The following is an 11,606-nucleotide window of genomic DNA, read 5'->3' as shown; positions in this document are numbered from 1 at the left end:
ATGAGGAGTGGATTTGCATATAAATATAAATATATATTAAAAATATACATTTATATAAAAATATATAAATGTATAAAAAAAAATATTATTAATTAATTATAATTATAAAATATAAAATAGAAATAGATATGCATATATTAAATGCGCTCCTGAATAAGATATGAGCACAATGTGAGAGTATATGTGGCAAAGTTATGAACACATTCCACCTGGGAAAAGTTTAGATAAAAGATATATTGATCATTGATCAATAAGCGTTTCTATTCCGTATATAAAAAAAAAAGTTAAGTGAATAATAAAAATAAATTAAAATAAAATTAAAGAAGAAAAAAAAGTATAAAAAAGCGAGCGTTCCCTCGCATTTGATAAATCTCATCGGGTATTCGTCGGGAGCACGCTTTATATTTAATAATTATATTGTCGTGCCTCTACTCGCAAAATGTCTGTCGGATAAAATGGAAAAAAAAAAAAAAAAAAAAAACTATTTATTCCGCAGGTAAATATTTATATTAGCCGGTTTATATATTATAGATTAAAATTACAGGGCGTTGTTTATTTCTTCTTTTAATTTGTTGTTTTAACCGTGCAATCGCATCATCTGCTCATCGCATACGTTCCCGCAGCTTATTCCAGAATAATTAAACAATTACAATTCAATACAATACAATATACATTACCATAACAATACAATAACAATAACAATAGTAATTAAATAATCCAGTTAACAGATAAAGTCATTTAATTAAAAATTGTACCAAATAGATTGATATGCAACATGTTTAAACCATTATAATTAGATCATTAACCGATTACTCAATGTGAGCGCACTTCACATACAGCTTAATAATAAATTATTATTATTTTTTATTAATTTAAGTATAATTACTACGATTACAATTATTGATTTTATTATTATATATTTTTTATTTTTTATTGTACACAGAAAAAACAAGATGACACTGAATATCATCCTAGATTATACTGAAATTTTTTTTTTTAGATAGTACCTAGTATAATCCAGATTATAATGAATATAATCCAGATTATAATGGATATAATCCAGATTATAATGAGTATAATCCAGATTACAAAGAGTATAATCTAGATGTCACTCAGTATAATCTGGATTATACTAGTTATTGTCTAATTTTTTTTTTCACCTCAGATATCACTGAGTATAATCTGGAATGATATCCAGTGTCATCTTATTTTTTTGTGGATAACTTCAATATTTTTTTTTTTTTGGAAAATTTTTGAATAAGTTGTAATAAATATATTAAAAAAAAAAAAAAAATTACCACGGATTATTGCGATCGGACTTTCGTTTGCCACAACGAGGTGACTCAAGTGTCGATTCCTCTGTGATAATAACAAAACTAAAATAAAATAAAAAAAAAGATACAAATTTATTCTTCATCAAGATATCGCCGAAATTTTAGTGATTTAAAATATCGCGATTAACAAACTTTTTTTCTGCAAGAATAATAATATGGAGGATTAGATTATAAATTATAAATAAATGATATATTATAAAGAAGAAAAATAAAAATAAATGAAATTATAATTACCTTTAATTGACACTTTTCAATTGTGCCATGAGTATCTTTGTTTCTTCTTTTTTTTTTTTTTTTTTTTTTGTAAGTTAATAATTATTGAGATAAATATATATATATATCTTTTACAATTAAATATTACTATTAAGGATTATTGATTTTTATGTTATATATTTACGATATGAATTTAAATGGATAAATATATAAATATTGATATTGATATTGATAAATAAATGTATAAGTCGCGAAATTTAACGGATCGACACTTTTTGAGGAGTGAAAGAAGAAATGGGGGATTATTATTGCTAGCACTATTGTTGAGAATAAAGGATGATACAATTAATAAATAAATTGGTAAGGTGTCAAGTTTATGAGATTTATGATAAAAGTGTCCGTTCCTTAATCCATACGGGTGACAGCTCTACAGTTTATATAATCGTGAATTGATGTATATTAATGAAACATGATGAAACACACATGTATTTGTTCCTAAAGAAATTAAATAAAATTAATAAATAATAATTTGTGGATTTTTTTTTATTTTAATTTAATTATGCCTCTATATTTTTTAAGAAGAAAACTATGAAATAAAAAAAAATTATTTTTCTATCCAGGAGATTATTAAAGAAGAAATAGTCAAATTTAATCATAAATACTTCAATATTTTTAAGAATAATTAAGAAGAAAATAATAAAGTTGTGTCAAAAAATTTTTAATTTATTATAAATATATTAAAGAAGAAATAGTGAAAAATTTTTTAATATTCTCACAAACATATTAAAAAGAAAACTATGAAATAAAAAAAATTGTTTAATTATCCAGGTGATTACTAAAGAAGAAATAGTAAAATTTAATTATAATTACTTCAATATTTTTAAAATTAATTAAGAAGAAAACAAAAAAGTTCTATTAAAAAATTTTGAATTTATTATAAATATATTAAAGAAGAAATAATGACATTTAATAATAAATTTTTTAATAATTTCACAAACATTAAGAAGAAAACTATAAAATACAAAAAATTTCTTTACTACCCAAGAGATTATAAAAGAAGAAATAGTCAAATTTAATCATAACAAGAAAATAATAAAATTGTTTCACAACTGTATTAAAGAAGAAATATTAAAATTTTATGGCAAATTTCTTAATCAAACTATGAGCATATTAAAGAAGAAATATTAAAAAATAAATTTTTCCAGCAAAGAAGAATATATAAATAAAAAAATGCAGAAATTCAACAACAACAAAAGATGATTCGTATTTATTTACGATAAACTTACATATTAGGTACATCAATCGTTACAATCATTAAAGTAGTATTAACTCATTCTCATCATTAATAATCTAGCGTACATAATTAATAATAATAATAATAAATGAGTAATGCGTAGACCGTACATGTTAATGTTAATGTAATGAGTAATGAGTAATTCGACAGTGTAAATGTTGACGCGATTGTCAATGAAGATGATGATTAAGAATGGATTCGGGTTTAAGTTAGGTTGTGTCCAACGCAGTACCAATACAGTAGTCTACCTTAGCTTTATCATCGGTTACATTTATTGTCACGTATTGACTCATAACTCTTATCATTTATCATAATTCAGCAGCTTTACTTTTACTTTTAGTTTATCTGTGCTCAGAAGTGCGTCTATAATCTTATTAACAGCACACATAAATAAGAACACCTTCCTTCAACCCACCCAGCTCCTGGCCAGCCTAAATGAGCTCCCTAATTCTGTATGAGTTATTTTTTATTTTTTATAATTAATATTTATATTACTGACTAATTTAATAATAATAACTTATCCAAATTTATTTTGATTACAGAGTTCACTTTTTGTTTGTGATACCGCATTTTTATTACTAAAGTCATTTATTTTTTATCATACTTAGAAATTAAATCTCGTCAATTAATCATTAATCATTACAGTATATATTTATCTCTGTCTAACACACTTAAGTTCACACTCTAAGCATTTTTACCTTTTATTTTTATGTGCTAGCTCTCCTGACTTTACCTACACTCAAAATAATTTTTTTAATAATTATTTTTTTTAGGCGGTTTAATTTTGAGAAAAAAATTTCGTTCAAGAGATAAAAACATTTTTTATTGAGAAATTATTTCTTCTTTTGATATTTATATTTAGGTCTTTTAATGCTTTTGTATTGTTTAATTTTAATTTATAAAAGTAATTGTTAGTTATATATAGACAAGGCTTTTTTTCTTAATAATTTAGTGAATTTTTTATGTTTAATTAAAAATTCAAGATTGTAAAATATTAATTTTTTAGATTTAAATTTTGGATCTAAGTTTTTGAGAGTTAATTTTTAAAATTTAATTCTTTAGTTATAATTTTGCAATTTTTTTTATTTTAATTTTCAAGATTTAATGTTGAATTTAATGTTTGAGATTTAATATTTAACATTTAAATCTAAAATTTAGAGCTCAAGATTTAATTTAAAAATTTTAAGATTTAATTTTTTATTTTGAATTTTAAAATTCGATATTTAAGATTAAATGTTTAAAAATCAATTTTACTTTTCAAAACTTTCTACCCCTCAAAAACTTGTATCCAGAATTTTAACCCCTGTATTTCTTGACAATTACCGTAGTATAAAAAAAAAAAGATTTAATTAAAGCCTGAAATAAATTAAATTTCCGTAAAGAAAATAAATTTAATTTGCTCGAAAATAATTTTTTTTCCAAGGAAGTAATTCTTGTAGCTTGAACGACTTTATTGGAAATTTAAAGCTAAATAATTTTGCAACTGTAATGTCTGCTCCCTCAAAAGTAACTTTTTCCTCAGCAGAGTGCATGCCTGAAGCGATAACTTCCAGAGTAGAATAAAGAGAATGCTTAAAAGAGCTCAAGGCATCATTTATTTACCTACAAACATAAAACTCGATTAAAAAAATAATCTCCAATCGATGATAACTTAGTCACTATCATTTTGAATATTCACGCAGCCATGTTATCATTATTGATTATTATCGTAAGAAAAATGACAATTGCTATAAATATAGTATATACTGACTAGACTGACAAGATTAGAGATATTTAAGTTTACAAGTACGAACTGTCAATAAATATTTGAATACGCGTTATTTATTATTATTATCATTATTATCTAATTTAATATTTATTTTTATCATCCTTAAGATTAATTATTAGTGAATTGTTAAAACAGCCTTATTTTATTTAATAAATATCCATTACCCGAGTGTTGTACTGCAAAACATTAAATTACATTTTAAAAGACCGCTACAAAAGCTATTAGATAAAAAGTTTAAAGTTTACAGAGCGTTGTTTATTTTCTTGTAAAGATAAAAGTTGCTGAAAAAAAAAAAGGGTTTTCCTGAGCTATACGGATAATGCTAATTTATCACACAATTACCTCTATAATACAAAAAATTCATTCATTAAAAAATTTTTTTATTGGTTTCCTTTTTTACGTAATTGATTGTACGTTTCAATTATACTCCAGAAACTTTATTTCGCCGACTTCTATTCAATTTTTCACCCAACGGAAGTCCTAAAGTTATTCTATTTTTTTTTAGCTTTTTATCGCCGACTAAATTAAGCTCTGTCGTACTACTTTATTTTACGAAACATTGATAAAGTAATAGACTTCTGAAAACTTTTGTGTTTTTTAAATTTAAAAACTCATTAGTTTCTTTTTATGTACATTTTTGTTTCTTAAATCATCACTCTATTTTTCACTTGTTCTCAACAAATAACAACATTAATTGTTTGCGTTTGATATTAACAAAATCATATAGAATTTTAATTAAATATCAATTATTATAAATTATTTTTTTAGAGTTTTCTTCTTTTATTAAACACAAAAATTTTCTGATGCCTTCTCATATCTTCATCCCTTTTTATCTAAAATGCGTACGCTTAAAACTTATTAATAAATTAACAAAATAATAATGATAATTAAAATTAATATATATATATATATATATATATATATATATATATATATATATATATATATATATATATATATATATATATATATATATATATATATATATATATATATATATATATATATATATGACAATTTTTAGAATTTTTGTCATTAAGAAAATTAAAAAAAAATCCAAATTCAAAAAAAATTAAAAAATTTTTTAAATTCAAAAAAATTAAAAACTTTTTCTAATTTTAGTATCATAAATAATAATAATAATAATAATAATAAAATTGACAATAAAAATTTTTTTTAGTTGTTCATTATTATTATTATTATTATGATAAAATTTTATGAAGAAAAAGCAAGTTACAAATTTTTGTTATTAATTCTTTTTACAAGATGATAATTAATAATAATAATAATAACAATAATAATAATACGCGGAAAAAAAAATTTACTTAAATTATGTAAATAATTTTGAAATAATTTCATCTTCTTGATTTGAGTAGAAAAATTTTCAAATTAAGAAATTTTTATTGGTTTAAATAAATTTTACTTTATTCAAGAATTTTTCTTCTTGATCTAAGACAATGAAATTCTTTAAAATTATTTTCTTGGTTTAAGAATTTTTCTCTTGATTCAAATTAATTTTTTTTTTTTCTGTGTAATAAAATAAATAAAAATAAATTTTTTTGTATTATCAATATGTATAAAACCGATTGGCGTTTAAATTAATAAATAAATAAATAAATAAATAAATAAATAATAATAATAATAATAATAATAATAATTAAAACAAGGTACAACATTATCGAGTGATATACATATATATCATATATATAAATATATATTAAAGCTATGCAATTGACTCTGGTATGAAGAAGCACTTAGTTAATAGTCGTGAGATAAAATTGATAGTCAATAGCAATAAGAGAAGTATATAGGGGAATAAAATTTATATTTATATATATAGATTTATTTATATATATAATATAATATAATATAATATAAGTATGTATATATAATTTATATGTATATGAACAGCCAGAATACAAAAGCATCGCAAGTACGACTTAGATTAATAGTATTAATAACTCTATCGTCGATCCTCAAAGAAGACTAGGTCGTTATATCACTATATCCGGTAAAAAAGACGATTCCAGACTAATTACATTAGTTATTAGTTATTAGATTAATTAATACAGCTTAGTTTAGTTGCTAGTATCTTCAAGTTACAGTTACAATTTATTTCTAGGTTAAGACTAAGTTAAATATTAGTCCAGGAAGCGTTTACATAAAATATGAGTAGAGGGCTCCGTCAGGAGATGCACTCGCCTAATGGCAGCTTACACATTTCATTATAAAGGTTAATTTTACTTTTTTTTTTTTTTTTTTATTATTACTCTTTATTCTTAATTTCTTATATTTCTTATATTTATATTAACATTAATTAATAATTTTTATTTTTGAATATTTTAAGTTTAATATTTTATATGGTATTTAAACACATTCAACACTTTCGATTCTTATTACGCCGTACTTTCAACAATGGGGTGTATTTACAGTTCGCAGCTCGTGCAAAGTTCCCCTTTTTATAAAATAATATAAACATTTTTTAATTTTTAAATTATATTAACATTAATATTGATAATTAATTAATCTTGATTGTAGATCTTGATCATTTTTAAATTAATATTTTTACACATTTTTTATTTTTAATTAAGTTCAATAAGCTCGTAATAATTGTCTTGAGACCGCTCACTTTTTAAAATCAATAATAATTATTTCTTCTTTTTATTTTTAGGTTAACTATCGCTTTTTTCTTGGTTTTTTTTTATTTATTGAAGAAGAAGAAATAGAAAAAAAAATAATGGAAACAATTCAAGATATTTTTATTGAAGATCGATTGATGATTAAAAAAGTGTAGCTCTTTTGGCATTAACGACGGAATGTTCTGAAAATCCATCGAAATTATCTTGGGATTTGAACATATCGGTTGTTAATGCCAAGAGGATTTATTACTGTAAAAAAGAGGATGAATTGCCAATTTTAGACGGTACTGAAATAAAAGTACCAGACAATTTTTTTTTTTTTTTTTTTTTATGAATAGCAAATTAAATATTTGTTGAATTTAACTTTCAAGACTGCATAGAAAATTCTACGGATAATTTTTGTAAGTAAATTTTTTTATAAAAAATTTTATTTTTTGTTAAAAAAATTTTTAAATTGAAATTAAGCGACATTTTTTTAATTTTTATAAAAAAAAAATTTCACATGTTGAAATTGTTAAAATTTATAAATGGAATTTGATAACAATTATTTATAAATTAAATAAAATTTTAAAATGATAAAAGGTCTGCTAATTTCAGTGTCAATGAAAATTAAGTTAGCCGACATTTAAAAATTGAAAAAATTTTTTTTCATTGAAATTTATCAATTTTTTATTAATTTTTTTAATTAACTTCCGTATTGAATTGAGATTTCGCGTTTTTTTTTTTTTTTTTTTTTAAATTAAATTCTCCGGAAAATTCTTTATTATATCCAATAATTATTAAAAAAAAAAAAAAATAAAAACGTCGGTTAACTTTAATATTATTTAGTTTGATTAAAAAATTGTTTATCACAAAAAAAAAGACGACAGTTATCCTAATAATGATCAAATCAAAGCCAGCGATCTTTTAAAAATAATAAATAAAATTTAGGACCTACAATCGATATAAAAACGTACATATAATATAATATTTTTGAATAATCACAATTGACTGAAGCGTAACTAGCCGTTAGCTACGTGATTTGTCGGGTGCAAGGAGAGAGTAGAAAGGGAAGAGCATTTGTCAAAATAATAGTACAATATATATATATTTATAATTTATATATACCATGTTTGTAAAATTCTAATCTAAATATCTCTTATATGTATGCATACATATAACACATAAAATGTATATGTATTTATGTATATAATATACAATATTTTATACTGCGCTCTGTCCCTCATAAATTTATCGTACATGTCAACAAATAGTTGTTATCATCGGCATAACACATTAAAAATATTGACTAAAATATTATCGATTTAAAAACGATTAGGCCTAATATTCTTTTTTGTCTCATATCAGCACTTATCATAAAATTCATATAATTTATAATTACAATAAATGTCAATAAAGAACCATTGCAATTTAATTTAATTAAAAATATTCAACAGTAAAATATTAAATATCAATATATTAATTTATAATATAATTCATTAATTATTAATCGTTTATTTTAATTAGAAATTTTTTATACTTAACGGGACTAATTGTAAAAAGAGATCAACCATTTAATTGCATTTAGTTTAACATGCAAGTTATTGTTATAGTTAGAATTATTAATTTTTTTTTTATTTATTTATTTATTTTTTTTTTTTCATATTTTTGTTTTTTAATAATAATTGTTTTTATAAGAAAATCGAGGAATCCCGAATTTATAAAAATATCCTCTATACAGCCAACACGTTTACAATAATTATAATTATCGGTGATCCAAAAACAGCCGTATAAATTGCGCGAGCTGCCGATTACGGGAATATAATACAAAATTTTTATTTATTTATTTATTAATTATTATTATTATTACTTTTATTATTTATTAAATTTAATTTAAATCAGCCTCGAAGCTCGTTCATCACGGGTAATCCCCCATAAAACACGACCCGTCACTTGTATGACGTTCAAAAAGATTTTATTTATATACAAGAGATTTACGATAGTAAGTGTTGATGACAAGTGTCGGATACTTATTTTAATTATTTTTTTTTAAGTACTTTTATCTTACTTATCAATAATTAGGCGCCACAAGCTAATTTAACACGACGATTATTACAATATTCAAACGCGGGGACGGGATTTATCGGAAGAAGTTATTATTTATAATTATTTATTATTGTTATTATTATTATTTAATAAATTATCGTGGCGTCTAATTTAATTACTCATTCAACCGTTTTATATTAATTTATATTTAATTTTTTGTTAATTATATTATCGAATAATTTGATATTATGATTTTAAATAATTAATTTGTTTTTTAATTTATCGCTACCCTTATAGAGCTGAAGAATTTAATCGAAATAATAAATTTTATGTATACCAGTCACGTATTTCCAGCAGTTAATTAATTACTGCTGAATTAATTTACTTTTAGTGTAAATTTTTAAATTATTGAGGTTTATTTTCTGAATTAAAATTTTGAGATTTTTACACGGAAAAAAGTAAACTATTAAATAATAGTCGATTTGTAATAAGTCATGATCAATTGGAAAAAATTATCATTTCAAACAGTAAAATGGTGATTTTAATAATTACTGTGTAATATTTATCATTTAAATGCTACAATTTATTTTTTACATGGAAGAAAATACTATTTCAAACAGTAACATTCGCTATGTGAGTGTTTAAAATTTTAAAGTATAATAATTAAGAATTTTGACTGATATTTATCATTTTGTACCTAAAAAATGAACGTATGATATGTAAAAAGTATAAAATAATTAATAAATTTCTAATACAAGTAAAATGGTAAATTTTAAACGCAATGCTACAAATCAAACTGTAATTATTGAATTGCTTGGAAGTGAATTTTACAGTTTACTTTTTTCCGTGTAATTAATTTTTTTTTTTTTTTTTTTTTTTGTTTTTTTTAAAAATTTGTAATTTAGTCACTGAATATTTTTGAACACTCAAGAAGAAATATAATATATAATATAAAAATAAAGCTTTACTTATATTATTCTAAAATAAAAAAAAAAAAACATAAAGCCATAAAAAAACATCGAAATTCACAAATAATATATTTGCTATTGAGCAATAAAATATTCTATGACTCAAATAACAATAACAATGAAATAAAGCCATTTGAAAGGTAGCGATTGCTTTAAACATCAAATATATCGAAGCAATCATTTTGTTTTTCTACACTCTTCTTACAGTCCGGCACCTTTTAAATAAATTATTATTATTATTATTATTATTATTAATCAATATTATGAGCCGACATACATAACATCCTTAAAATTCTACCTCGGTCGCACCGCTTATTACTTATTACAATACATTGCACGTGACGTAACGATATTGCTAGTAAACGATATTCATAACCTCAATTACCCTAACTATTGTGTAAAACCTATTAATAATTAATTAATTATTGATAATTAATAATTATAATTTAATTTAATGAGTAATGATCGCTCTGCTCAACAACATTCTACGCTCAAATCAAAAGCTTTTTATACTTAACCTTAAAATCAGTCATTGAGCAAACTACGCGACACTTTTTTGGGAATCCCTTGATGATACTGAAGTTAACTGACAGTTGTCAATTTTTTATAACAGATCAATTACAATTAAAAAAAAAAAAAAAAAAAAAAAAATTTTTTGTATAATTTTAACACGTGTAATTTTTTTTTAATAATTTCACTATTATAAAATTCTAAAAAAATGTTTATTGTCAGTTAACTTCAGTGTCTTAATCACATAAAACTGAAGTTAACTGACAGCTGTCAATTTTTTAAATTTTTATAATAAATTAATTACATTAAAAAAATTTGGGTAAATATTTACAAATGCGATCAATCATTTAAATTTTCATTTTTTATGAACGAAATTTCTATTTAATTTTAGTGATATATTTTTTTTTAAAAAAACAAAAAATGAACAATTAAAAAAAAAATTTATAAATTTTCAAGAAAATTGTGATATTTAATTTTTTTTTAAATTGTTCTTTTTTTATGTACTTTTCAAAAATAAAATAGATCAAAAAAAGATAAAATAGAAATTTTATCCAAAATTATGAGCCAAAATTTTTTCCAACTTTTAGAGGCAAAAAAGCTATCAAAATTTTTATTTTTTTTTTTTCATGAAATTTTTTATTATAAATCCGCGGGAAAACAAGCAGAATATAAAAAATTTGAAAATGTTAATTTTCCACCGAGTTATGGCCCAAAATTAACACAAACAATTTTTAAATATTTCACACAAAAAAGTGTTAAATATTTAACACAAAAATTTTTACCACAAAATTAATTAATTAATAAGTTAATTATTAAAAAATTTCCAATGTCAGTTAATTTCAGTGTCTTGTTCAC

The 11,606-nt window shown here is 21.8% G+C and overlaps 2 long non-coding RNA genes across 2 annotated transcripts in view; one reads left to right on the top strand and one right to left on the bottom strand.

Annotated features, from left to right (window-relative positions):
- Positions 1 to 2,786: 2,786 nt before the first annotated feature.
- On the bottom strand, positions 2,787 to 10,827 carry LOC141535572 (uncharacterized). The gene is made up of 2 exons (XR_012480621.1): positions 10,760 to 10,827; positions 2,787 to 4,443 (listed from the first exon to the last, which is right to left on the bottom strand). It is a non-coding gene; the product is annotated as an uncharacterized LOC141535572 (long non-coding RNA).
- The window catches only part of LOC141535561 (uncharacterized), a 7,025-nt gene continuing 1,763 nt past the window's right edge, over positions 6,345 to 11,606 (top strand). Inside the window, exon 1 of the long non-coding RNA XR_012480619.1 lies at positions 6,345 to 7,649. This is a non-coding gene — a long non-coding RNA (uncharacterized LOC141535561). The remainder of the gene's footprint in view (positions 7,650 to 11,606) is intronic.

This window comes from Cotesia typhae, unplaced genomic scaffold, assembly GCF_013202065.1.
Source record: "Cotesia typhae breed Kobodo isofemale line unplaced genomic scaffold, CoteBio_Ctyphae contig_123, whole genome shotgun sequence".
Classification (NCBI taxonomy): domain Eukaryota; kingdom Metazoa; phylum Arthropoda; class Insecta; order Hymenoptera; family Braconidae; genus Cotesia; species Cotesia typhae.
The sequence above is the reverse complement of the archived record's forward strand: the minus strand, read 5'-3'. Positions and strand labels throughout refer to the sequence as shown.